Here is a 25,642-nt window from a genome sequence, read left to right as displayed (position 1 = left end):
TCTGCACACCTGAGTGAGAGCTGGAAACTTGTTTATAAACTTCAAGGCGCCATTTCTGCTCGTGGTGGAGATGTGCCAGGTGCCACCTAGCCCATGTTTGGCTGTGTGTGTGTGTGTGTGTGTGTGTGTGTGTGTGTGTGTGTGTGTGTGTGTACATGCCACTATGTGCATGTGGAAGTCAGAGGCTGACCTTGGCTATCCATCCTCACCTTCCACCTTACTTGAACAGGATCTCTTCTGTTGTTTGCTGCTGAGCACTACAGATGAGCTAACCCACGGGCCCCCAAAGATCTCCTGCCATCATCTCCCATCTCGCCATGTGATGCTGCGCTGCTGTGTCCGCCTTTACACAGGTTCGGGAAACTGGACCTTTAATCCTCAGGCTTACGTAACAAGTGCTTTAGAGATAGCACCGAGCATCTCTCCAGTGTCCTCTTCCCCCTCCACTCTTTTGATATGGAGTCTCATTCTGCAGCCCAGGTTTGCCTCCTACTTGATAGGTAACTCAGTCTGGTCCCAGACTCATGATCCTCCCACCTCAGTCTTAGAGTGTTGGAATTATAGGCACGGACCATTGTGACCAGCTTTAGTCACACATACTTGGTGTGTTTTATTTTGTTTTTAAAACATTTTACAATTTATTCTTTGAGAATTCCGTTCATGTGACAATGTATTATGATCATATTCACCTTCTCCTTCCCTCTCCAGCCCTTGTACCTTTCAAACCCCCCATGCCTCTGACATACCCACCTTCCAGCTTCAAGTCCTCTTTTTATGTTTTTGAGCATCCCACCAATTAGAGCTGATGGTGTGGGCATGGCTGCAGGGTCATCTACTGGAGCATGGCCGATCTACCGGTGGTCACACCTCCCCCAGCAGCCATCAACTGCCAATAGCTCCTCATAGATGGGACTTCTTAGGCCCCTCCCTGATCCATTCTGGAAATTCAGTTGGCTTGATCTTGGGCAGGTCCTGTGCAGGCAAACACAGCTGCCGAGAGCTCAGGAGCGCAACAGACATGTCATATCCAGAGGCTGCCGTTTCATAGTGTTCTTCCTCGGCATTGGGCTCTTACGCTCCTCTGCCTCTTCTTTAGCAATGCTCTCTGTGCCTTAGAGAGCGGGGGTTGACACAGCTGTCCTACTTAGGGCTGAGCATCCATTGCCACTTATTCTCAGCACTTGGACCAGTTACAGGTTTCTGAATTAACTGCGCTCACTTTAATGTATTTTAAACAATGTTATGGGAATGAATCCATGGCATCTACCAAGAGGCCACAGGGCTCACAGGGCAGAAAACATCAAGGGCCCCACCTCTCAAGCCTACATCCTGCCTACAAGGCTCCCCTGCTCCCAGAAGCTGAGCCTCTGGAAGCCTCTATAACGCCTCCTGATCCAGGCAGCCTTATAAGCTCAGGATGCCCCACATGTGGGTAGCTCATGTCCCTCTCCCCTTTCTGTACTGTGCCCACTCTCTCTGATCCCTGAGACATGGCAGAGCTAAAATAATATCCCACTCTCCATTTGTCTGTTTAATTGCCAAGCCAGCTTTGTTCGAATTTCCAGGCACCAATTATGGGCCGGCTCGCTTGGGCCAATTAAAATGTACAGGTGTGGTAATGTTGACATCAACAGGCTGGCATTATCACAGCAGATTTTTTCATGAAATATTTATAAGTGATTCTAGGAACTTTAACTGTTTGGTGCCAAGCTCCCCTCACCAGCAGAGCAAGAACCAGCCAGGGAGAGGACAGAGAAGTGGTAGAGAGCAGCAGGGCACAGAAGAGGGGGTGAGTCTGAGAAGCCTGTGAGGAGGTTGGGGAGACGGTATCTTCTTGAAGATCTTGGGGATAGACAGAACCTGTCACCTGTTTCATGAGACGAGTCAGGTGGTAGGTGTTCTAGAAGGGCCCCTTGTGGGTTTCAGAAGATGGGGGTTTTAGACAAGACTAATATATTTTCTGTGTGATCCCAAGCAAGTGTGTTGATTGACCCATCTTGGTACTGGGTCCTTATACATTCAAGGCTAGAGATAACCCCCATCATGCCCACCTCCCAGGGAACGGAATTGTCAGAGGGGACAGGAAGAGCTTTGGAAAGGGTTCAACGTTGATCAAATTGGAAGGTTTTCACAAATGGGTACGGGTCCCCAAAGAGGAGCACATGAGCTAGAGTGAGAATCAGTCTTTCCTATGGCCTCAGCACCTGGCACTGCCTGCTTCCCCATGAGCACTGATCTTATGTTTCCTGTTTCCTGATCTTCATTGGCTGGAGCAGGTCCAGGTTGGAAGTAGCGTGGGAGGACAGCACTCAGGGACAAGGGCCTAGGGAGGCCAGAAACTACAGCAGACGGGCAGCCACAGCCTGGTTGAGTGAACTCTCCACTCTAGCTTAGACCAGCTCTGACTACAAGCTTCTCCTACACCAGCCTCTCAGGCTCATGCAAAGGACATGTCAGGACACGGGCTCCCTCTCTCCTGAGGGGTACCCTGCACAAGGCACATTCCTCTGGAGGTCATCCTTTAGCCACTATTGACAGGTTTTCAGGACAAGGCTGAGGCTTCTCAATGTAGTGACGGGCCTGGATTTTCACAGCTCCCTGTGCCTCTGCCCTTCTCCCACTGACTCTGGTCTGGATCCGGCCACTGGGGCAGCAACCAACAAGATGCAAACAGAGCTTGAGAAAGCACTTGAAGGTTTTCCTGTCCTTGTTCCTCTGTGTTGGTCATGAAACATGACTAACTTGCCAGAACTCCAGAGCCTGTGGAGAAAAGTAAAGGCATCTTAGACTGGTCTACAGCCAAGATCAGAGGAGTCATACCCCACACACCTCACTTGAGTACCAGCCCATCAACCTTGTTGGAATCTCATGGAGGATGGTTTGTTTCACAGCAACAGCCGACTGATGCAGTATGTATGTTCCCCTTACAGTCTGCCTGAATTGAGTGTTCTCAATGAAGAGAAAAAGTAACCCTAGTATCTTTTCCTAGTGGGCACCAGGACTGCTGGCCAAGCAGAGCGACTGGCCCCATGGTAGGGAGCGTAACCTGCAGAGTCAGTCCTGGAATCCCATTTCATCTGTGTGGCTTTTAAGGAATCACTACTCTGTGCCTCAGTGTTCCCATCTGCAAAAGGTTACTGTTGTACCACAGGGCTGTAGTGAGGTTGGAAATGACAGTGGCTGTAAAGGACACAGGAGAATTGGCTCCGGTGACACATTTTACCGCTGTTTATTTGTGCCAGTTGTTGATGACCCTCAGCTTACACAATAGCAGGCCTAGCCCACAACAGGGACACAGGCCGCCAAAGGACACAAAGCTGCTGATTTTGACTGGTGCAGACTTCCTGTACGCTGGGATTTGGGGAGCGAGTCAAGCCTGCCAGCGGCACAGCAACAAGCCCTCCTGAAAATACCTGGCTGAGCTCCCCCAGCATGCCCTTGTCCACGCTCCCATCTAAGAGGCTCAGAGGGATTTTGAGAAGGGGGTAGGGTTGGCACTCATAGCCCCATTTTAGAGGATGGCTCTGAAGCTCAGAGAGAGCCTCTGACCTACAAGAGTGAGGTCATCAGATCTCAGGCTGCTGACCCTGTCCTTCAGAACCCCCACCTCCTCCACAGCCTGCAAGGTGCGAGCCAGTGAGAGTCTCTGCGTTTATGAACATATTCATTCCGTCGCTACCCACTTCTGCACTGCAGGCCAGCTCAGTGAACTCCGAACCTCTTCACTTCATCCTCCTGGAAGCAGCTGGTCGTTTGCAGAGGAGGCTGGAAGGCTGTTGTGGCATTCCGAAGGTCCAAAACACAGCTCCCAAAGCAAAGCTGGGGCTAGGGGGTGCCTGGTGCTTTCTGTGCCTGCATGAGGACCCGAGTTCGGATCCCCAGCACGCACGTGAACCTCCAAGTGAGGTGGTGCATGATTACAATCCCAGAGCCTGCTGGGTAAGACAGGAGGATCAGAAGCTACCTAGCTTCGTCTATTTGGCCAGTTCCAGGTCAGTGAGAGACCCTGTCTAAACAAGCAAAATGATTATCGATTGAGGAAGACTCCACATTGACTTCTGGCTTCCACACGTACACACACACACACACACACACACACACACACACACACACACACACACACACACACCATAGTGCAACAATATTAAAGAGCATTATGGGAAAGAGCTACTCTGTAAACAGCTTTCATCTGGCTGGTTCTCTCCACAGCAGGCAGACTAATAATAGATGTTATAATAATGGGTTATTTTCCTGCCTGTCTGTCCCCTCATTGTCCCCTCATAGGTCCCTGCCCTATTGCAGCAAACTCATTGATGGTGTGTGTCTTGGTCCTCTCAGGCAGTCATGGAAAACACGGTTACTACAAGGACCAGATTGTTTCCTGGAATGAACCGTCCTGGTGAGATGATGTCTTTCTTGCTCTGTGGTCTGAGAAGCTGCACACTGGCTTGCTGGCCCCTAGTGGCCTCCCGGCTCCCTATGTGAGGGCAGTGGAGGGTGCAGATGTTCCAAAAGGGGCCCCAGATGCAGAGAGGCTCAGCCAGGGCCTTGTGTGCCCTGCCCCCTTGCTGCAAAGGCCCCTGTGAGGACTCTTTCCTTGTGCTGTGTGCAGGGTCTGTGTAGGTCCCTGTTTTTATTTCTGAGATGTCTCTTCACTGGACCATAAGGGCCTTGAGGGAAGCAAGCCTATTCCTAGACCCCTCCCTTTTCCTCCCACAGTGTTTGCATGAAAGGTGGGGACAGTGGTGGTCAGGGAGGAGGTGAGAGGGGAAGCCTGGTGTCATGTTAAAGTCCCAGGTCCCACACTGCCTGTTTGCTTTTGGCCTTGACCCTGACTTACACATCTGTCACCTCACTGGAGCCTCATTACTGCCTTGAGACAGTGGAATTACCATCATGGCCTCGACTTTGAAGCTGAAGAAACAAGCACAGAATGGTATGAATGAGAGACATCCCCATCTCTGCATCCCACCTCTGCCTCCTACTGTGGATCTCACATTGGCTGGATGTGCAGCTGCTCTGGGGCCCATCACTTCACAGAGTCGGCCCACAGCGCCGGCCCACAGCGCCTGTGGGCTCGGATGGTTGCTCCCTCCAAGAGTAAATATGCTGCTAAGCAGAAGCTGCTGGGGTGGGGGTGGGGTACAGCTGAGTCACTCCAGGGCAACTTGGACTGGATGGGCACTCCTGCCAGGACACACCTCCGCGGGTTCCACCTGCATCCTCCAGCTCCTCTCCTCCGGCTTTAACCTAGTCCTGCCGTGTGCCCTTCTGGGTACTGCCCTCCCCCCAGTTCTGTGGCTTCTGCACCCATTTCAGTCCCCAGCCCAAACAGGCTGTCTGCAGAGTGCGGACCCTCTGCCATCCTCACCAGGAGAACCAGACTAGATGAGGTGACCCTTGAGGAGCCCTGGGCAGTACTCAGGAGGGAGATGATATGTCTGGGGGAGGAGAAAGGTGTGCTGGAGAGGGAGAGAGGGGACAGCCTGGGCTGCTGAGGAGACAGAATCCACAGAGCAGAAAGTGAGGGAGGGGAAAAGAGCTTGTGAGGACCCCCATGCTCGAGTCCTGAGCCCACGAAGAATGGGTCTGAGTGGAGACGGTGCTTTGAATTTCCCTCATGCAGCAGGGAGGCAGGCACAGGAGGCACAGGCTGGCAGGCAGAAGGGGAGACCGGAGAGCCAGCTCTGACCCTGCAAACCTTGGCAGTAGTAGTGATGGGAAGGACCTGGTTTCAAGAGGGGAAGACCAGACAGTGGGGCTGGAGTACAGCCTGAGTCCCCTTCAGGTGGCTCCTGCTGGATGCTGAAACTCATCACCCAGTGCAGAAGTCCCAGACCCTCACCTCTCAGCCTCCCAGCCAGAGATATGCGCTGTTTACCCATCCCTCCCTCCCACCCATCAAAGGCAAAATATTTAGTGTTTGGAAATGGTCTGTTTGCTTTTCTGCTTCCTGGGGTAGGCAGAGCTTAAAGTGGTCCATCCAGATGTGAGCTTGAGCAACCAGGCCCTGAGCCTGAGGACTGAGCTTCCCTGGCTGGAGGCCACAGCTCCCAGGAGCTTTAGAGCCCACCCTATCATGGCAGAGAAAGCAAGGCCGCTCCTAAGACTCAAGATCCTGACCTATGGGCTGAATTTGCTTCTCTCGGCAGCATGAGGGAGGTGGGATCCTGGACTCCTGTCCTTATGGTCAGGACGGAGACAGCTGCAGATACCTCCTGTCACAAGAGCAGGGATGAGCCTGCTTGCGGTTGCAGGGAAGCAGGAGTCCAGGCAGGCTCCTCAGAGTCGTGTCCCTGCAGGCCACCATCAGTTGACAGATTTGCCGAATTCAGGCATTAGATATTTTTGGAGCAATTCCAGGTGGCTGGGACTCTCTAAGGGCGGGGAGCATGGTAGGAACTGGAATCTGCCCTTTGGAAGCTTTTACTTGGTAGGTGGAGAAGACACAGGCACCACGCTGCTGGCCTGCTGACTAAGACAACCATATCACCCAGATCCCTTCGTTTAGGGAAGAGGAAAGCTGCAGAGGGAAAGGACTGGCCCAGGGTCTCACGGCAAGTGCCTGCACTCAGGACTCACTCTTCCTGGTGGAACTCCATCGCCAGAGGTGACTCTAGGAAGTCAACGTGTGTAGGGACACTTTTGTGTCAGACTGTGGACCCTGTGGTAGAAAGCAGAAGTAGTGAGTGCCCAGAGGACCTTGGGGCTCTGTCAGTCTCTGTGGGGGGGGTCTCTGCCCCCATGAGCCTGGCACAAAGCTGCTGGCCTTGGCATTGGTATAGGGGCCCAATAGGTCCCGAAGGCACTAGAGATCAGCATGAGTAAAAATTGTCTTTAGGACAATTTTTTATTAGAAGGTGGAGGCAGACTTTGGGGGTCACTTTCTTGGTCTGTTAATGAGCCCGGGCCTCTCTCTGTCCAGGTCCCAGGAAGTGACCCCAGAGACCCATTTGCAGTGTTTCTAAGAGGCCATTAGTAGCATTTTTTCCTGGGATTGCATTTTTACAGTCTGTGGTTCCTGTGAATGTGTTTCTCTAGTTAAATCAGATGTTTTGCAGAAAAGAAAAGGAAAAGTGAAGGAAAAAAAACTTGTAATCATCATCTTAAATCCCGAGTGTCCTTATTGAGAGTGGGTGGTATCCTGGCTCACTGGAATCTGTGACTGGGAGGGGGAGTGTGGGAAAGCTGGAAGTAAGGAGGCCACCAGGGAGGCCAGGTCTCCCCCGAGGGGGCGTCCTCCATGCACCCGGCCTGTTGTAGAGCTCTGCTCTGATGGCTTCCACCCCAGGGAGGAGGGAGCATGTGTCAGGAGGCTGAGGGAGATAGGTGGGGGCCACAAGGAAAAGCAGATGTTTCTATGACAGGGTGGATTACTGCCCACACCCCAGCTGGGCTCCAGAGCCCTCGGCCAGGTTGCCTCACAGTGAGTTCCCACGGCCCATCGTGCATGCCTGGGAGCTCCCAAGAGCATGCTCTGGGGACTCAGCCATGCCTCTGAGATCCAACTCACTCTGGGCCAGCCAGTCAGCAGCAGAAGGACATGGGCAAATCTAAAGGGTGGTTGACAGGCTCACAATGAACAGAAACCAAGTGATGGAGAACTGGAGAGAGGCCTAGGTTCTGAGGGAAAGGAAAAGAGATGGCTAAACATTTATGAGCAAGGGGCAGATCTCCAGCCTGTGCTCACTTCTCCTTCCTTGAGTGGCTTGACCACAGCTTCATGGCAGACCTGAGCAGATTCCTTACATCTGTGTGTGTGGGGGGGGGGCATTCATTCTAGGGGAAGATAGTATGAGACTTTCTGGGGACCATGCCTAGCCATGAGGATATACCTCATCCTTTCAGATACTCACAGGATGGCAAGCCGAGAGAACATAACATGCCGTTATGACATCGGGTAAGAGCAGCCATGGAGACTTCTCCACTCGTTCTGGTTCATTCCCTGTGGGATTTGAGATGCTACAGGGAAAAATGTCATGCCAAGGCAAGAGCAAAGATTATGGGGTGGGGGGGACCAACCACAGGAGGTTGACCTTGTGTATTGGGGCAGGGAGATGGCTGGAAGGGGCCTATGGAGACCTTCCTATACTTGGGCTTGATGTTGGAAGAAAGGTAGGCAATGTCAGGGTGTTGGGACTCAGAACGGCAGTCCAGGGACAGAGGAGTCCATGCAAAGGCCCTGAGGCGGGAAGTAACATGGCGATTGCCATGCTCAACAGCAACCTGCAGCTGTGAGGATGAGGCCGCGGGGAGGTCAGCAGAGGTCAGCTGAAGAAGGTCCAACGCCTGAGATTTTGTTTGTTTTCATTTTTTGTTTTTGTTTTTCCCACAGCTAATGTGGAGGCAGACACAGATTACAGGAAAGGAGAGTATGAGAATAAAGTGGATGTTCTAGAAACATCCTCTCCAGTGCAATAGGTTCGGCTACAGGAGGCTTTGTGGTAGCCATGATGAGGGAAAAGACACAGGATCTGACCCAATACCCTGGCCAAGGGGACAGAGGGCAGAGGAAAGGTTTGATGTGGACGTTTCTAGGGACAGGCTTGACAGGGCTTTTTTAAAAAATTTTATTTTACATACCAACCACATTTTCCCCTCCCTCCTCTCCTTCTGTTCCCTCCCCCACCTCCTTTCTACCCCAACCTCCCATTCACTACTCAGAAAGTGTAAGACCTCCCAAGGGAGTCAACAAAGCATGGCGTACTAAGTTGAGGCAAGACCAAGCTCCTTGCCCTGCATCAAGGCTGAGAGAGGCATCCCTTCGTGGACAGTAGGTTCTAAAATGCCTGCTCATGCACCAGGGACAGATCTTGGTCCCACTGCTAGGGGCCACAAGCAGACCAAGCTATACAACTATCACCCACATGCAGAGGGCTTAGGTCGGTCCCATGCAGGTTCCCTAGCTGTCGATATAGAGTGCGTGAACTCTCACAACCCAGGTCAGTAGTCTCTATGGGTTTCCTGTCATGATCTTAAGCTGCCTCCCTTGCTCATACAATCCCCACTCCCTGTCTTCACCTTGACTCAAGGAGCTCAGCCCAGTGCTTGGCTGTGGCTCTCTGCATCTGCTTCCATCAGTTACTGGATGAAGGTTCTTTGATGACAATTAGGGCAGTCACCAATCTGATTACAGGAGAAGGCCGGTTCAGGTACCCTCTCCACTACTGTTAGGAGTCTTAGTTAGGGTCATCCTTGTGCATTCCTGGGAGTTTCCCTGGTACCATGTTTCTCCCCAACCCCATAATGACTCTCTCTATCAAGGTATCTCTTTCACTGCTCTCCCTCTCCGTCCCTCCTCCAACTTGGCCATCTGGATCCCTCATGTTCCCCTCCATCCCCCATTCTCTCCCCTTCCCTTTCTGGCCCCAGTTTATCCAGGATATCTCATATTTCCTCTTCCCAGAATGATCCATGCATTCTTCTTAGGGTCCTCCTTGTTACCTAGCTTCTCTGGGCCTGATTATCCTTAGCTTTATATCTAATATCCACTTATGAGTGAGTACACACTGGTTTGTCTTTCTGGACCTGGGTTACCTCACTCAGGATGATTTTTTCTAGTTCCATCCATTTGTCTTCAATGTCTTGGTTTTTTTTTTTAACTGCTGAGTAATACTTGATTATGTAAGTGTACCACATTTTCTTTATCTATTCTTCAGTTGAGGGGCATCTAGGTTGTTTCCAGGTTCTTGCTACTATGAATAAAGCTGCTATGAACATAGTTGAGCAAGCATCCTTGGATTGAGCATTCCTTTGGGTATATGCCCAAGAGTGGTATTTCTGGGTCTTGAGGTAGATTGATTCCCAATTTTTGAGAAACTGCCAAACTGATTTCCAACATGGCTGTACAAGTTTGCACTCCTACCAGCAGTGGAGGAATGTTTCGCTTACTCCACATCCTCTCCAACATAAGCTGTCATCAGTGTTTTTGATCTTTTCCATTCTGACAGGTGTAAGATGGAATCTCAGAGTTGTTTTGATTTGCATTTCCCTGATGAATAAGGATGTTGAGCAATTCCTTAAATGTCTTTCAGCCATTCTGTTGAGAATTCTCTGTTTAGATCTATACCCCGTTTTTTAATTAGATTATTTGCTATTTTGATCTCTAGTTTCTTGAGTTCTTTATATGTTCTGGATATCAGCCCTCTGACAGTTGTGGGGTTGGTGAAAATCTTTTTTCCATCCTGTAGGCTGCCATTTTGTCTTATTGACCATGTCCTTGGCCTTACAGAGGCTTTCCAGTTTCAGGAGGTCCCACTTTTAATTGTCGATCTCAGTGTCTGTGCTACTGCTGTTACATTCAGGAAGTGGTCTCCTGTGCCAAAGCGTTCAAGGCTACTTTTTACTCTCTCTTCTATCAGGTTCAATACAACTGGATTTATGTTAAGGTCTTTGATCCATTTGGACTTGAGTTTTGTGCAAGGTGATAGATATGGATTTATTTGCATTCTTCTATGTTTGACATGGCTTTTAAGCATCATGACTGAGGGGGTAGAGGAAGGCAGGTCCTGACTGCCTCTGTGTTCCAGCTTGAGGGGAAGCAGGTGGCAGTAAGGGTTCCTTTGAGGACATCTAGGCCTTATAGGTCTAGAAGCCCTTCTGAATGGCACATTCCACCATTGCTGACCCCAGCATCTCTATTAATGCAGTATTAAACATATTGATTAAACATATTAATGCAGTGACTCAGCAGAAGAGAGTTCTAGACCCACCTCCACCTGCCCCAGATATGAAGCCCCATGTGATTTGTTCCCCACCTCTGACCGTCTGTACCACAGTTTCCTTTTCTGGAGATAGAATCATCCAGAAGCAGAACTGATGTGCAATTATAATAATTATAAATTAAAACTAATTATAAATTATTTCAAGTGAATCCTGGAGCCACCACAAGGGGGATTTCTGTATACGAGGTGGCTTGGTACATTCTCAATTCACAACACCTTCCATTAAACACGAGCTCATGGGGACACCCCACTTGTAAGTAGCAGACACCCAGATTCCTGAAGATCTTGGAGAAATACAGTGGACTCTGTAGCTCCACTCAGTGACCCAGGACTGTGAACAAATGTCCAAGGGGACAAGTGTCCCCTGAGTCTGTGTGGGGAGGAATCCCAGATGAGATGACCTCCCACACATATACACACCATGGAAGTGAGGACTAAAGCTCATTTGGACATCTGGAATGACAACTTATTGACCAGATGTGCCACCAAGGCTTGTAGAGAAGTGGTTCCCCAGAGGCACATGTCTGTCTGTCTGCCTGCTACCTCTCCATGTTGCTCCCTAGGGGCACTGGCTATGTTTCTAGGCTCCACCTGCTGGGAGCTGGCTTCATTCTCCACTTAAACAATTAAGATTTAAAATACCAAAACCAGATCATTATCTTCCCAAGGTTTCAAGACAAGATTACTATCTGAAACATAAGTAGTTAGCTACTTTCTGAAATTCCCTGACTTTCCTTTTCCCATCAGGCTCTGCTTTGTGTTAGAAAGGAGAGATCTGGACCACAGGAGGTTGTGGCCACAGCTGGGGCAGGAGAGGATGCTGGGGATTTACCAGCTGGGAATACTGCAGTAGGGAGGGGATGCAGGCTGAGGGTGGTATTGGTGTTTGTACCATTTTGGAGAGTTACTCTTCACTGGAGCTTGCTTGGCAGCTTAAGGTTATCTGAATCTCTATAGCTATGAGTAAATTGACAACATACACGCCATGGACCCAGAGAGGATCTTTGAAGGGTCTGTGAACCTTCTACATTCCAATGTCTAGGAAGTTTTTAATTGTTCTAGAAGTGAAGTCTATAGATTTCATCATATTTTTCTAACGATCAAAGGAAAAATAGTTTGCTTTTTGATTTTATTTTTCTTTTTTTTAATCTTGTGTGTAGATGTTTTGTCTGCACATGCATGAAGTACCCAAAGAGGCCAGAAGAGGGCTTCAGATCCCCTGGAACTGGAGACGGAGTTAGAAAAGGTCAGCCACTATTAAACTACTAGGTTGTCTGGAAGAGCAGCCAGTGCTCTTCCCCTCAGAGCCATCTCTCCAGCCTGGGATTAGATTGTTTTGTGTTTCCTTTGTTGTAAATACAGACAGAGGCTCATACCTAAGGCCTGTGGGTTGTGTAAAGAATAATGAAATGGAATGGAGGATTGGCTCATCTATGAAATATTTACCTGGCATGCATGAAGACCTGAGTTCCATCCACAGAGCATACATTAAAAAGCTGGATGTGGTGGCATGCAATCCAGTGCTGGGAGATGGAGGTGGGAGATCCATAAGGCTTTCTGGCTAGACAGTCAAGCTGAGTTGGTAATTTACAGGCCAGCGTCTCAAAAGACAAGGTGGGTGGCTAACAGCTGAGGAGTGAAAGATATGCCTTAAAGGTCACGAGCATGTGGGTGCCCATGGAGACCAGAAGAACACAGGAGTCCCTAGAGCTGGAGTTACAGGCTATAGTGAGCCTCCCAACATGGTGCTGGGAACTTAACTCTGGTCTCCTGGAAGAGCAAGTGCCTTTAGCAGCTGAGCCAACCCTTCTAGCTCCTTTATTGCTTTCTAGATGATTCTCCCACCTATCAATCTCTTCCAAAACAACACACTGCTCAGTCTCACTTGCTTCTGAACCACCCTGCCCTCTCCCCACCCCGTGGCTTTGCACTCCAAACACAGCTCCTTCGGGGGAGACAGCGGAGCCTGGGGCTCTTCTTTTTCTTGGCTCACAAGCCTTCCATCATGAGGCTATATATAACTATAACTATACGTATAAAGTTTATACAGCCATAGCGCCTGGCCTCTGTGCATTCACACTGCTTGGCTGTCCGAACAAGAGTTCTCTAAGGAAGATGACTGAGTGTGGGACCTGCGATCACAGAGCACATGCTCATCCAGCCTGGGTCCTGAGATCACAGGGCACATGCACATCCAGCCTGGGTCCTGAGATCACAGGGCACATGCACATCCAGCCTGGGTCCTGAGATCATAGGACACATGCACATCCAGCCTGGGTCCTGAGATCATAGGACACATGCACATTCAGCCTGGGACCTCAGATCACAGGGCACATACACATCCAGCCTGGGTCCTGAGATCACAGGGCACATGCACATCCAGCCTGCGTCCTGAGATCATAGAACACATGCACATCCAGCCTGGGTCCTGAGATCACAGGGCACGTGCACACCCAGTTTTACCAGATAAACGTAAACAACAAAGTTTTAGTGCCTCCATGCCAACTCGTTATCCCTTAAGGCTTAAATAGTAAAGATACTATTAACAATCAAACCATTTTTCCCCAGAATGTTCTTACCTATGTGCAGAACCCCAGGACAGCACGAGAACTGGGGAGTGCCCACATCCTCTCAGCTGCGTCACTCTGGTTAGGGGTCTTCCTTTTGGCCACTGTGATGTGATGAGGATCAGCAATGGCATCGTCACTCTGCCTGTTTTCTGTGACTAGTGAGACAGAGCCCTTTGTCTGTTTCTTGGCCTAGGGGGCCTCCTTTCTGTAGAGGGACAAGTCAACTACTTGCTATTCTGCCAAGTTGTTGGGTGGTTTTTAAAGTTTGTTGATTCATATTGTGTTTTTGTTGTTGTTTCTCAAAAGTATGTTCTAGAAATCAATTGTCCACAATTCTATGAATTGCGAATATCTTCTCACACTTCGTGGATGCCTTCATTGCATTTTCAAAGCATCCATGGCTCCAGGGCAGTCTGAGAACTTTTCATTTATATTATATTACAGGCTCATTTAATTTATATTATAGGTTGTGTAAACAGGAGGCCTGTGGGCCAGAAACCTCAGACTTTCATTAAGCTCACCGGCATTAGAGGCAGAAACCAAGGGCGTGTCTCACACACAGGCTGCACATGTGGGAGAAAACTTGCTTGACATGCGTAAGCCCTGGGTTCCACCCCCAACACTGCATAAAGTGGGTACGATGGCACACACCTATGGTCCCAGCTCTTAGGAGGGGAAGGCAGGAAGATCAGACATTAAAGGCTATCCTGAATATAGAGTGCATTTGAGCCAGGCTTGGAAACAGACCCTGTCTCAGAAAACCAGTGTCACGTCCAAAGTCAAGATGCTTAGCTTCTCTTGAAATTTCAGACTTCCGGGCCTGCAGCCCTTAGGTGCTTTGTGACCCCAGACACCCAGTGTCTTTGTGTCTTTTCTTGCTGCTGTCATTAAACACCCCGGCAAAAGCATTAAGGGAGAAATCATTTCTTTTAGATCGTAGTTCAGGGTACAGTCCATCAAGACAGGGAAATCGAGGCAGCAGGAGCTTGAAAGCCAGTCCCATCCTATCCGCCCAGGGAGGAGCGAGATAAACACAGGCTGCCTTTCCCCATCCTACAGTCCAGGTCCCCAGCCAGGACCTGCCCACGGTTAAGATGGGACTCCCACGTCAGTCAACATAGTCGAGACAACCTGCCACAGGCGTGCCCAGAGGCCCAGGTCCCAGGTGGTTTTAGGTCCTGTCACATTGACAATGAACACTAAACATCACACTGAGGGTCCAATGCCACTCTGCCACCTTGGGCTGTTCTAGGGGATTTGCTTTCACACCCTGGTCCGGTTGTACAAAGCACCCTCAGGTACCCAGCCACTTGTACTCCGGCATGTCTTCATCTCTGCAATGACTGTTGTAAGAGACAGAAAGACCAATAGCTTTTGCTCTTCACTGGCAGAGCTAACCGTAGATCCTTCTTCGCAGTAACAGCCAGGACTCCAAGAGACGCCAACTTTATCACTTTTGCATCTTTGAGAGCAAATCCTGGACAGAAACAACATACGAAGAGATCCATCTTGGCTCAAAGTTCCAGGCTCATAGTCCACAGTGGCTGCTTGGCTCTGTTCACTTGGCCAGGTCGTCGTGGTAGGAGGAGCATGTAGAGAGAGGGTTCTCACCTCACAGTGGACAAACAGAAGAGAGGGAGGAAAGCTCATTCCTCTGGGCAGGTCTTACCTCCTGAAGTTTCCACAACTTCTCCAAACAGCACTACCAGATGGGACCAAACATTTAGCACTCAAGTCAATGACTGCCAGTTGTATTCCAACCACACCACCAAGGGTGTGTCTTTAACCCAGTCCATTTCTGACACATCTCTCTAAAGAAAGGGCTTGCTCTTGAAAGTTAAGGGCTCAGCCTCCCAAGGCTGCCTCCCCCAGACTCAGGTGCCCCCCCCCAGGAAGCCCCTGGCCCTTCCCTGTGCTCCTGGCCCAGTGGCTTTACTTGAGGTCATCAAAGGACTCACCTCGAGTTGAATTCATTTGTTAGATTGCTCCCAGGGGAATCATTGCCCCTGTGCCCACTGGTATAGTGCACACATTTGAAAAGTTGTAGATGAAGAAGCTGATGGAAAGGATACTCAGGGCATGGCGAAGAAGGGCATGAACCCCCCCATGTACCCCCTTTCTAGGCCCTCTATGTATTCATCAGTCCAGGAGCTTTCAAGCCCTGCTGCCCAAGAATCTGTCTAGAAGCTGTTCCACACGGGCAAGAGGGACCGCTAACTTCATGTCTGGCTACTCCCTTTTCTGGAAAAGTCCCAAGCTTCCAAACATGGCTCGGTCCTGCTGGTAACCAGCTTCTACTGAAGCTGTACAGGAGCCCACCACGAGTCACTTCTTAACTTCCATTATCCAGGGAACTCGGGGGAGGGGATCAGAATCCCGTGTGCAGAGCTGGAAGTGGAAAGCCACCACCAGGACAAAAGATGCCCCCAGCTCTGAAGCTGCACGGGAAATGGCAACAGTCTCAGGAGCCAAAGACACAATTCCTATTTCTCATCAGATTACAACATCCCAGTCGCAATTGTGTGGTCCTGCAGATGCTCATGGCGGGCGGGGCCACTGTAGACAGATTTCATCCTAGCTTCCGACCTGAAGATCAAGGCCTGGGAGACTTAACTCTTTAAAGAGAACAGAGAGGAAAGGGTCCCAGGAAGGACACGGCCTTATCTCTGGCTGACTCGGTGCTGACCAATAAGAAGACAGTCATGAGACTTGGATGGTCTTCAGAGTGTGTGGGTCTCCTTGACCTGCCGGGGGAGAGAGGAGAGGATGGTTAACCAGACATATTCGGTTTCCTGTTTAATGCAGGGACAACTTGATTTGCATCTCATTTACATCCATTTGTAGGCTGAATCTTGAAGGGCCAAAATCAGAGATAAAATAAAATCATACAACCTTCTAGAGCTAGTTTATACTGGATATGGAGGTCCTTGCAGGCACTGAAGCTCCATGAGGCTCAGAACTGCCTTCTGGAAGGGCTGCCTCCTTCATGAAGCTTGTTTCTTGGGCATTTATTATGAGTCAGCTGCTGTACTAGGAACTCCTCGAGGGCAAGGTATCAGCAGTAACTCAAGCCTGTGTGGCGTCGTAGCAATGGGGTCTTTATTGTCTAAGTTAGAAATGGAAACTGGTACAGGTGATGCCATATGGTAGAATACATTTGTGGTTGACTCGGGCTTTGGAGCCCAGCTCTGGCTTTGCTACCTGGGTGTTCTTGGACAAGGTATTCACTATGCATGGAGCTTCAATCCCCCCCTGTCAACAGAATGAAAATAATAACAGGCTTAGGTCTAAAACTCATGTTTTAGAAGATAAGGTGTAGCTGTGTGCTCAAGGCACACGGTACCAACACATGGGAAGCAGAGAAAGCCAGGGGTAAAGCCAGCCTAATGGTCACGCCTCTGGCTGATGGACTGGTCACCCATTGAAGTGTGCTGCTGTGAGTCTGTTCTATAGCCTAGCCTGCCAGCTTCCACTCCCACCAAGCAGGGACACACAGGCAGTGGGGGCCTGGGAGGGCTCAGGTGTCCACATCACAATGATTTCATGTGAGGAGCACCAGGCTGGAGAGCTTTTTCTGTTGCTGACATTGTTTGTCCTCATGTGAGAAATGCTAGATGCCTCTGAGCATTCTCCAGTATTTTCTTCCTATCCCATCTGCCTGAGGTCAACAAAGATGGAGATACTCCTGTTCCCACAAATAGCTGGAGTGTGTAGGACCCACACTCGGAGCCCTCAGAAGCATGTCTCACAGAGACCTGCAGCAGTGACTTCCAGGTTGTCCCGACCAGCCTAGAAACTGATCACATAAAGAACTTTCTGGGCCCTGGAAGATGGCTCAGCCAGTAAAGCACTCGTCTCACAAACAGGAGGGCCTGAGTTCGAACCCCAACACCCTCATGAGAAAGCTTGGTGTATGGGCTCACACTTGTAATCTGCAATCCCAGAGATGTCAAGATGTGAAACAGACTAGCGGATCCCTGGAGCTCGCTGGCCAAGCCAATGAGAGACACTGTGTTTCCAGAATTCCTTCCCCCGGGAGACATAAACAACATCTGTCCCCTCCTTATAAGGTCCAAACAACAAACCAAAGTCCCGTTCCGCCCAAGTTCACCCTGTGAACCAGGAGTTTATTTAGCTGGATCACAGCGCATGGGTGAAGGGCTCCTTATAAGAGCATGGGGCCCCCAAAGCAGCCACATGGAAAAGCCTTCCCCCAGCATAACCGATGGCTCTGCCATAGCCACAAAGGTGGAGCCCCTTCTGCTAACCAGGGTGGAATTACATACAAATGGCTGGAGTCTCGAGTTCGGGTCCAACAGCCCCTCCCGACCCCCATCTTCTGGGAGGGGGTGTCAGCAGTCAGCAAGCCCTGTGGAAATGGACTCTTGCAAGCAGACACAGCTAATCTGAAGAAAAGGTGTTGGTTTTCTCCTAGAGGATCGTGTTCTACAGCGCTCTGTCTCAGACAAGTGGAAGGCAGCTGAGGAAGAACATCTGAGGTTACTGTATGACCTTCACACACCCCTTCACACATGTATACTTACACACACACACACACACCCCTGCATATGAGCACACTTACACACCTGTACACATGTATGCTTATACACACCTGCACATGTATATACTAATACACACCTGCACACATGTATACTTACACACACACATACCTGTACACATGTAGATACACACCTGCACACATGTATACTAATACACACCTGTACATACACATGTACACACACACACACACACACACACACACACACACACACACACCTTTCTACCCCTTCTTTCTCTGTCCCCAAGCTTAACTCATCAACTCTGGCTGAGCTGGTTTTGACCATCTGAACACACCTCACAGGCAGCCCATCCAACACGGAACCCAACCCACTTGGGAGAACACAATGAGGAGCAGACTTCAGAGGCCACAATGCTTAGATTTGGGTCATACTTCCGCCATAGCTGTGCGACCTGGAGGGTACCCGACCTTCCCCATGTTATCTCCTTCTTATAAAACAGCAATGACCTGCCAGGCATGCCTGCCTGCACTCGAAATGATTGCATGGGTCCCCCTGAGATCCACACCTGGCTTGGAGGGAGACACACTGCTACTCGCTCTTATTAGGGTATGCCGTGTGTGAGAAGCACAGGCTTAACCTGGCTCAAATCTGGGCTGCCTGTGACCGTGGCTATCTCCTTGAATCTCTTAGACTCAGTAGCCACGGAGGCCAGGGGCAGGAGGCAGTGATGCCCATTCCTTTCCCCTCTGGGCCTCCTCTAAGCTTAACATCTGCTTGTCCACAGCCCTCACCCAGTGTCTCTGTTCTCAGTGGGACACCTGTGCCTCATCCCCCTCCCTGGGGTGCTCCCCCATCAGGAGGTTGAAGCCCTCAGAGTCCCAGGCCCCGTGCTTGTCTCCTGTCTATTCCTCAGAGGCTGGGTCTGCACACAGGGCCCCAAGAACAGCTCTCTGGGGTCACTCAGATAGTGTATGCAGACTCCCCTTCTGGCTCTGCCTAGGCCTCTGCTAGTGGTAGCTTGTTTACCCAAAGGCACCATGGAGGGGGTGACAAATGACAGGTACAGCCATGTTCAGGACACATGTCCAGGCTTGGGATCCCGACCTTCCTGTGAGTTGACTGAGGCCATCAGCTTCTGTGGAACTGATCATATTTATGTCTATTAGTTACCTTCAAGGAAAAAAATCCATGTTAATAGCAACAATGAAAACCATTCAACTGGCCTAGCTTGGCTTTACCTCAGGGTTTCAGGTCAGGAGGGCAGAGAGCTGGAGTCAGCACCGAGCACCGGGGGTGGGGAGAGATGGGGCTGCAGGGAGGGGAAGCGTGAAGAGGCTCCATCAGTACAGGTTGCCCCTGACAGCTGCCCTCGGCTCTGCATTCTAGACCGTAGCTTCTTCGTCTCTCAGTTGGAAGTTGTTATTAACGACAATTATTCATTGCCGAACAGCTAATGCACCCTTGCCGCTGAAAAATCCAAAAGGCACCAAAAGGATCCAGAGTTAAAAGTCACCCTCTCTCCCAGTTCCCCTTCCTGGAGGCAGCCAGGGCTACCATTCCTTGTGTGTTCTTCCAGAGATAGTGTGTTTACACTGGAGGGAAAATATTTATGCTTTGTGTTTGTGTGTATAAAAACCTTTAAGCTCGATCTCTGTGTATTTCCTCCACTTGCATGCCATGGCTGCAGCTAGTGCCTGCCATCCTGCACCATGCTTCTTTGCTTTGTGCTGTGTTTTGGAGGTGGGTTCCCACTAACTTGCAGAGCATCACAGTTACCTGGTGCCTGTCATCAAAGGACTCGCTTTATTTAGTTGGTCCTCTCTCAATGGACATACAGATTATTCTTTTTTTTTTTAATTTCCTTTTTTTTATTTTCAAGATAGTTCTCTGTGTAACAGCTTTGGCTGTCCTGAAATTCACTTTGTAGATCAGGCTGACCTTGAACTCACAGAGATTCACCTGCCTCTGCCTTCTGAGTGCTGGGATCAAAGGTGTGCGCCACCACTGCCTGGCCAGGTTATTCTGTTTCACAGAGGCAGTCATCTACAAGTCCTCATCTTGCGTGGCCCATGACCAGCAGAGCTTATCTGAAGGGGCAATTGATGTTACCCGGCAGCCTCTGCATCTGTCATCCATCCATCTCCCCAATGCAGCATCTGCTTCAGCTCTAGCTCATTTCCAAGTAAGTTTCTTTCATCTCTCCTTCCAGTTACAGAAACCTCCAGGGGCCATCTTTCACAGTCCTCTGCATCCCCAAACCCAGTGCATCATTTTGAGTTCTGCAACACCCCTGTGTGCACCTATTGGGTCCTCCTTCTCCATCACCACTTCCTGGGTCCAAGGGTTCACCATGACTTGGACCATTGCAGGAGCTTTCTTTCTTATAATGGAACACCAGACAAGGTCCACACAGGAGAGAACTCTCGAATCCCCATTCCTGCCCTGTCCCACTCCCATCATGCTCTGCCCACTTGTTACTCTATAACCTCCCAGCAAGCTTTCATGTTATCTCTTCTATACCTTCTGCCCGGGGTACCATCCAGACTCAGATGCCCTGCTTTACCTTCCTAACTCCAACTTCCTTGAAGTCCCAACATTAAAATGGTATTTCCCCAAGCATTCTGCTGTCCTCAAGAGGCCATTCATCTCAGGGACTCTGTCACTATGCCTTATCCATCCCTTAACTCAGTCGCCACACTAGCTAGTTAGATATCTGCTCCTGTGTCTCTGTGATGGCCACCCTCTCCACTGGACTGTTGATGCTGAAGGGCCAAGCTGTGCACCTCACTGTCTGTTTTGCCTCTTGTCCTCTGTGGGACTGATTGCTGTTTGCTGTATGAATGGTGATGTCTGAGTCCTTGTTCCTAGCTAGGTCTTGTGTCTGGAACTGGGCAACAGGGGACACGTACCTTTCTAGAAATATGGAGCAGGAAGTAGAGTCTTTCTACCAGAGAGTCTAGGAGGAGAAGGCTTTTGACAGTGACAGAGAAGGAAGAAGAAGCACCGACGGTGAGTGCCAGCGTGTTAAAGCCTAGGTGTGTCCAACCTGCACCCCACAAGCCACATGCAGCCCCAAACAGCAGCGATAGCTATGAAGGTCTGTAAACTTATTTAAAACAGTACAAGACTTCTTTTTTTGGTAACTCAGTTGTGCAGTAGATGATATGTTATGTCCCAGTTGGGCCCTCCTGTGAGGGACATGCAAGTCTGCTCTGCGTTTGGAGAGTGAAACTTGGGACAGCTGGAACACAGACTTATATGAGATGGACTGAGTTCCCCGAGAGATTGTGTATCGACAGGTGAACATGGGCCATGCTCCTGTCGACTCTATGTCTTTGAATCCCCTGCCTCTCTCTTGGTCCTGGGCATGAGGGGGACGTTCCACAGAAACACTAGCTATAAACGCATAGTCTGGGATGCTACCTTGCTTTGTAGAGGGGAAGCTGGGGCACCTACACGCGGGAGCCGCCTCAGCACTTCTCTCTCTGCTTATGGAGTTCAGGTGCTGAGACAGAGATCCACTCACTAGACCCAGCGCCTTAAAGATAAAATTTTCTTCCTTCATGTTGCAGCTTGGGATGGAGAGCCCTGCCTCCCATAGTCATCTGGAGACTCAGGATCCTTCACCATCCCCTAGGAGGTTGCCAGGGTCTCCACAGGTTAAGTCTCGGGTCTCAGCCATGTTTGGGCTATAGGCAGGGGGAGGGGAAAACAGATCAAAGCAGAAGCAGGCTGGCTGCCCTAGAGGTGCTGGCTTGGAGGGGGCACACATGCCTTCTGCTCAAGTCCCATTGCTGAGAATCTCACCTGCTATAAACAAGGCTGGGAAGTGTGGTCCGTCTGGGCAGCCAGGTGTCCACTGGCAACTGCACTTCCCAGTGGGGCAGGTAAGCATGGAATTCAGTGGACATGGAGGAACCCTCTGTTGTGTCCCCTAGGAGGGGCAGGTAACACAGGGCTTGGGAGGGGTGACTCCAGAACCCCCAGGCTTTCATCATCCAGGCCATGAGCCATGGGCTAATTCTCTGCTGCCAGGTACTAGGGAGGATAGTGCTGGACCTCCGTCTCCCTGTTCTCTGACCAGGCCTGTGCCGCCGGGCCTCCTCTCAGACCTCTCTTCCCTGTTCTGTCAGTGATAATCAGATCCAGACATGACCACTGGAGCTCAGTTCAGAGCCCCAGCAGTGAAGTCTCAGTGCCTCATAGCAACTGGGTAGCCAGACAAACTCTGCCCAGTACTTGAGAAGCGCCTTTGAAGATGAAGAAAGAAGCCTTCAAGGATAAATCATTGTCATCCTGTGACTGTCACAGGCATCCCAAAGTTCTGGTCAGTACTGGAATCACCCAATAGGTGTCACTGTGTGTTCTTGAAAGTAATAAAAGTGTGTTTAAAAGGAAAAAAAAAAAGCTGTGATCTGAAGTTAACTTTAATTGGACTTTTATTACAAAGAGGATAAAAATCTTACTCGTATTAAAATGAATGACAGCTAATATTTATCGAGCACTTCTGTGGTCGCGGTCAGGAGCTGATTTCCCAATACTCCAGCAGCCCCACAGACAGATGAGGAAGCTGTGGTTCCAAGACTATGTCTGACTTGGCTGAGGCCACAGCACAGCCAGGATCTGGCCTCATTCTACCTGCATCTGGAACCTTCCTTCCTAACAGAGCCTCCAGAGTAGGCTGCACCTGAGTCACGCTTCTGTTGTGGTCTCCACATCCCAGGCTCATATCTCCCCCCATCGGAAGGGGAGGCACAGTAGACAAAGAGCACTCTACTTGGGGGAGGGGGAGGGCTTGGCGGGGGAGGGGGAGGGGGGGTCATATGTTGGTCTTGAGCACCTATGGAGAACAGGGACCATTGCCACTCAGGAAAGACAGCTTTCTCACACAGGTGGGCTGCCTCCACACTGCTGGCAAAGGCACCTCCCATCACTGTCCTCGGTGACAAAAGCCAGCAGGGCCTGGCGATCATTCACATCTCTTTCTCTGCCCCCTCCACACCTTCTCTCACTTGCCAGGGCTGACCCTTCTGGCTCTTCCTGCCATCAGCTCCTGTCGCCCCCTGATCTTTCCAAGTGCCAGTAAAGCAACAATGTCCCCTTCTACCTAGAGATCCATTGACTGCAGAGCCAAGCCACTGCCTTCTGGAAGGACCTGGCATGGCCTCCGTCACTGGCTCTGGATCATCACATCATCCTCAACCCAACAGGCGCTCCTCCAGTGACGACAAAAAAAAAAAAAAAAAAAAAACAAAAAAAAAAAACAGGAGTGATAGCCTGGGGAGAACGTCTGTGTCGTGTCTGAGTACTCTCTACCTCCTTGGAAACCCACATGGCTGTTAACAAAGGGTTCGAAAGAACTGGGAAGATGGCCCGGTCAGTTAAGTGTTCACCCTGTAAGTGTAAGGACTTGCGTCCAATCCCAGGATCCACATTTTAAAAAGTGTAGGGGCTGGAGAGATGACTCCGGGGGTTAAGACGCGTCCTGCTCCCGGCACTGACACCAGACAGCTCACGTCACCTGTAACTCCAACTCCAGGGGATCTGCCCTCTTCTGAGCTCCATGGCACCTATACACACACACACACACACACACACACACACACACACACACAGAGCTAAAAATAAAATAAACTTTCTTGTTAAAAAGCGCAGGCCATGGTGGAGCACCTATAATCCAAGTGTCGAAAAAGGTGTAAAGAGATCCCCAGGGCTTAGCCAGCCTAGCTCCCTTGATGAGTCTCAGGCCAGTGAACAGACCTGTCAGAAAAAAATCATTCATTCATTAATTAAAGAATAAATTAAGCCAGGTGGCGGTGGGACACGCCTTTAATCCCAGTACTTGAGAGGCAGAGCCAGGTGGATCTTTGTGAGTTTGAGGCCAGCCTGGTCTACAGAGCGAGATCCAGGACAGGCTCCAAAACTACACAGAGAAACCCTGTCTTGAAAAACCAATAAATAAATAATTAATTAAAATTAAAAGAGCACCTTCAAGATGACCCATGAGGTTGTACACTATACACATACATGCACACATGCACGCAGAGAGAACTGTGAAATCCTGTAGGGAAATCTGTTCAGCCCACCCAATCCACCGAGCTTACCTGAGAACAAGACACCGCCAAGCAAACGAACGCCCCTCAGAGAAGCCACTTTTGAATGCTCCTTTCATGTAGCCACAGGCAACCCCATCCTTGCCCTTTGCTTCTGTCTCCCATAGTGCCAGCACCCCTTCCCTGACCTCCCTCTTCTGACTGACACGTTTAAAGTCACATTCTCCACAGGACCCTCCCAATTCCATCCTAAGTGGAGTGCTGAGTTCTCAGTGCTAGGGCGGGACCGACCCTCCCTGACCTTGAATTTGCAAGGCAGCCAGGATGCAGAGTCTGAAAATGTCTTTTCCCATCTCTTTCCTGGGTATCATCTTTCTTAGGGCAAAAGACCGCCTCAGCCCCTTCTCGGTTCTCACTCAGGCCTGGCTCATCACAATAGCCAGTCACATGGAGCAAGAACTGGGAAGTGGTTCCCATGGCAACCACTGTGGCAGGTCAGCTAGTACCTCTCCTCCCCCCAGCCCTAACCCCAGAGGGACCTGACCTGACTCCCTGAGCATGATGGACAGTGGGGAGGTTTCCCTTGAGTTCAGGAGCTGGGGATTCCATTTGTCACCCTGGCCTGCTCTGTGCCCACTCTGAAAGTCTCTTAGAGACATGTTATCTATCATCCTCAGATGAGTAGCGACAGTGCTCCTGGATGAGGCTCCCCCACTTGGAGCAGGCCTCTGCCTACCTCTGAGCTGGACGGTGGTCCAAACTCTCCATACAGATGGAATGAAAACAGCCAGGGGGCACAGGTCCATGCCAGACCCGGATCTCCAATTCCCAAGGTTTTCAGAGCTTTCAGGTGGGCAGTGGGAATTAGAGAAGTGACAGGGGCAGAGGTCATGGGGTGGGGCGCCCTGCTGGCCGCTGCCTGCTGGAAGACTGGGAGGTCAGCATTTGTCCCGAAGACCTGAACTCCTGGTTTACCCCGTGCTCAGACTGCCCCACCTTCCCCATTCACAGCTTGCTGCCTGAGCCTGATGCTGTCCGCAAGCCTGAGACTGGCAGAGGGGCCCCGAAACGGACCCGCTGCTAACATCACAAATGCCACCTCTGGGGGCTGTGGGGTGCTGAGGGGGTGGCTTGGGCAGCAATATGGCCCCCCGCTGCCATCTGTTGCCTCCCTCCGCAGCAGTGCCCAGCAGAGCTCTGACTCACTCTTAGCTGCTCCCAGTCATTCTTAGAGCTGAGTGGGTGAGTGGGTGGGTGATGAACCCTCTCACCCTGGAAGGGGGGCATGAGGAAGAGAGGTGAGAGAGGGCGGGCGGGAAGGGAGAGAACTAATGAGTTAGCTCCTGGGGGCTCTGTGAAAGGGACCAGGCTGCTCCGAGACTTCTGAGCTACATGATCCTCGGCAGTTGCCTCTGAGAGCCTGTGAGTGGGGATGGGTTGTTCTGTTACGTAGCAGAGAGTTCATGGGGCTCACCTGGCATGCGCACTCGGGAAAGCTCGGAAGATGCCCGTGTCTTGGCCTCTTCCCTTGCCACCCGCAGGCAGCATGCAGAGGCGGGAGTGCAGAGGGAGTGTCTGGCAGGGGAGGGGAGACCCAGGTTCACCAGCACTCTGCCTTGTCTCCCTCCTTGTGCACACAGCACGGGAAAGGCCCGCTGGGGAGGTGGGGTCCTTCAATGGGCCCACGCCCCCTGCTCCCCTCCCCATAGGGTTCCCATTCTGGGTCTGACCAGGCTGCACCCTCACAGACTATGGTCATCTTATCTCCGACTCAC

General features: G+C 50.6%; 1 long non-coding RNA gene across 4 annotated transcripts; it reads right to left on the bottom strand.

The window, feature by feature from the left end:
* Positions 1-613: 613 nt before the first annotated feature.
* Positions 614-25,265, bottom strand: LOC107400156 (uncharacterized). Of its 4 annotated transcripts, XR_013050595.1 has the most exons (4): positions 19,053-23,059; positions 17,581-18,957; positions 13,304-16,038; positions 614-2,760 (listed from the first exon to the last, which is right to left on the bottom strand). It is a non-coding gene; the product is annotated as an uncharacterized LOC107400156 (long non-coding RNA). The 4 variants fall into 4 exon arrangements; XR_006071264.2 differs by lacking the exons at positions 17,581-18,957; positions 19,053-23,059 and adding an exon at positions 23,919-25,265; XR_013050594.1 differs by lacking the exon at positions 614-2,760 and having other exon boundaries at positions 12,304-16,038; positions 19,053-23,072.
* Positions 25,266-25,642: the final 377 nt, after the last annotated feature.

Source organism: Peromyscus maniculatus, chromosome 4 (genome assembly GCF_049852395.1).
Source record: "Peromyscus maniculatus bairdii isolate BWxNUB_F1_BW_parent chromosome 4, HU_Pman_BW_mat_3.1, whole genome shotgun sequence".
Taxonomy (NCBI): Eukaryota; Metazoa; Chordata; class Mammalia; order Rodentia; family Cricetidae; genus Peromyscus; species Peromyscus maniculatus.
This window is presented reverse-complemented; position numbering and strand designations above follow the sequence as displayed.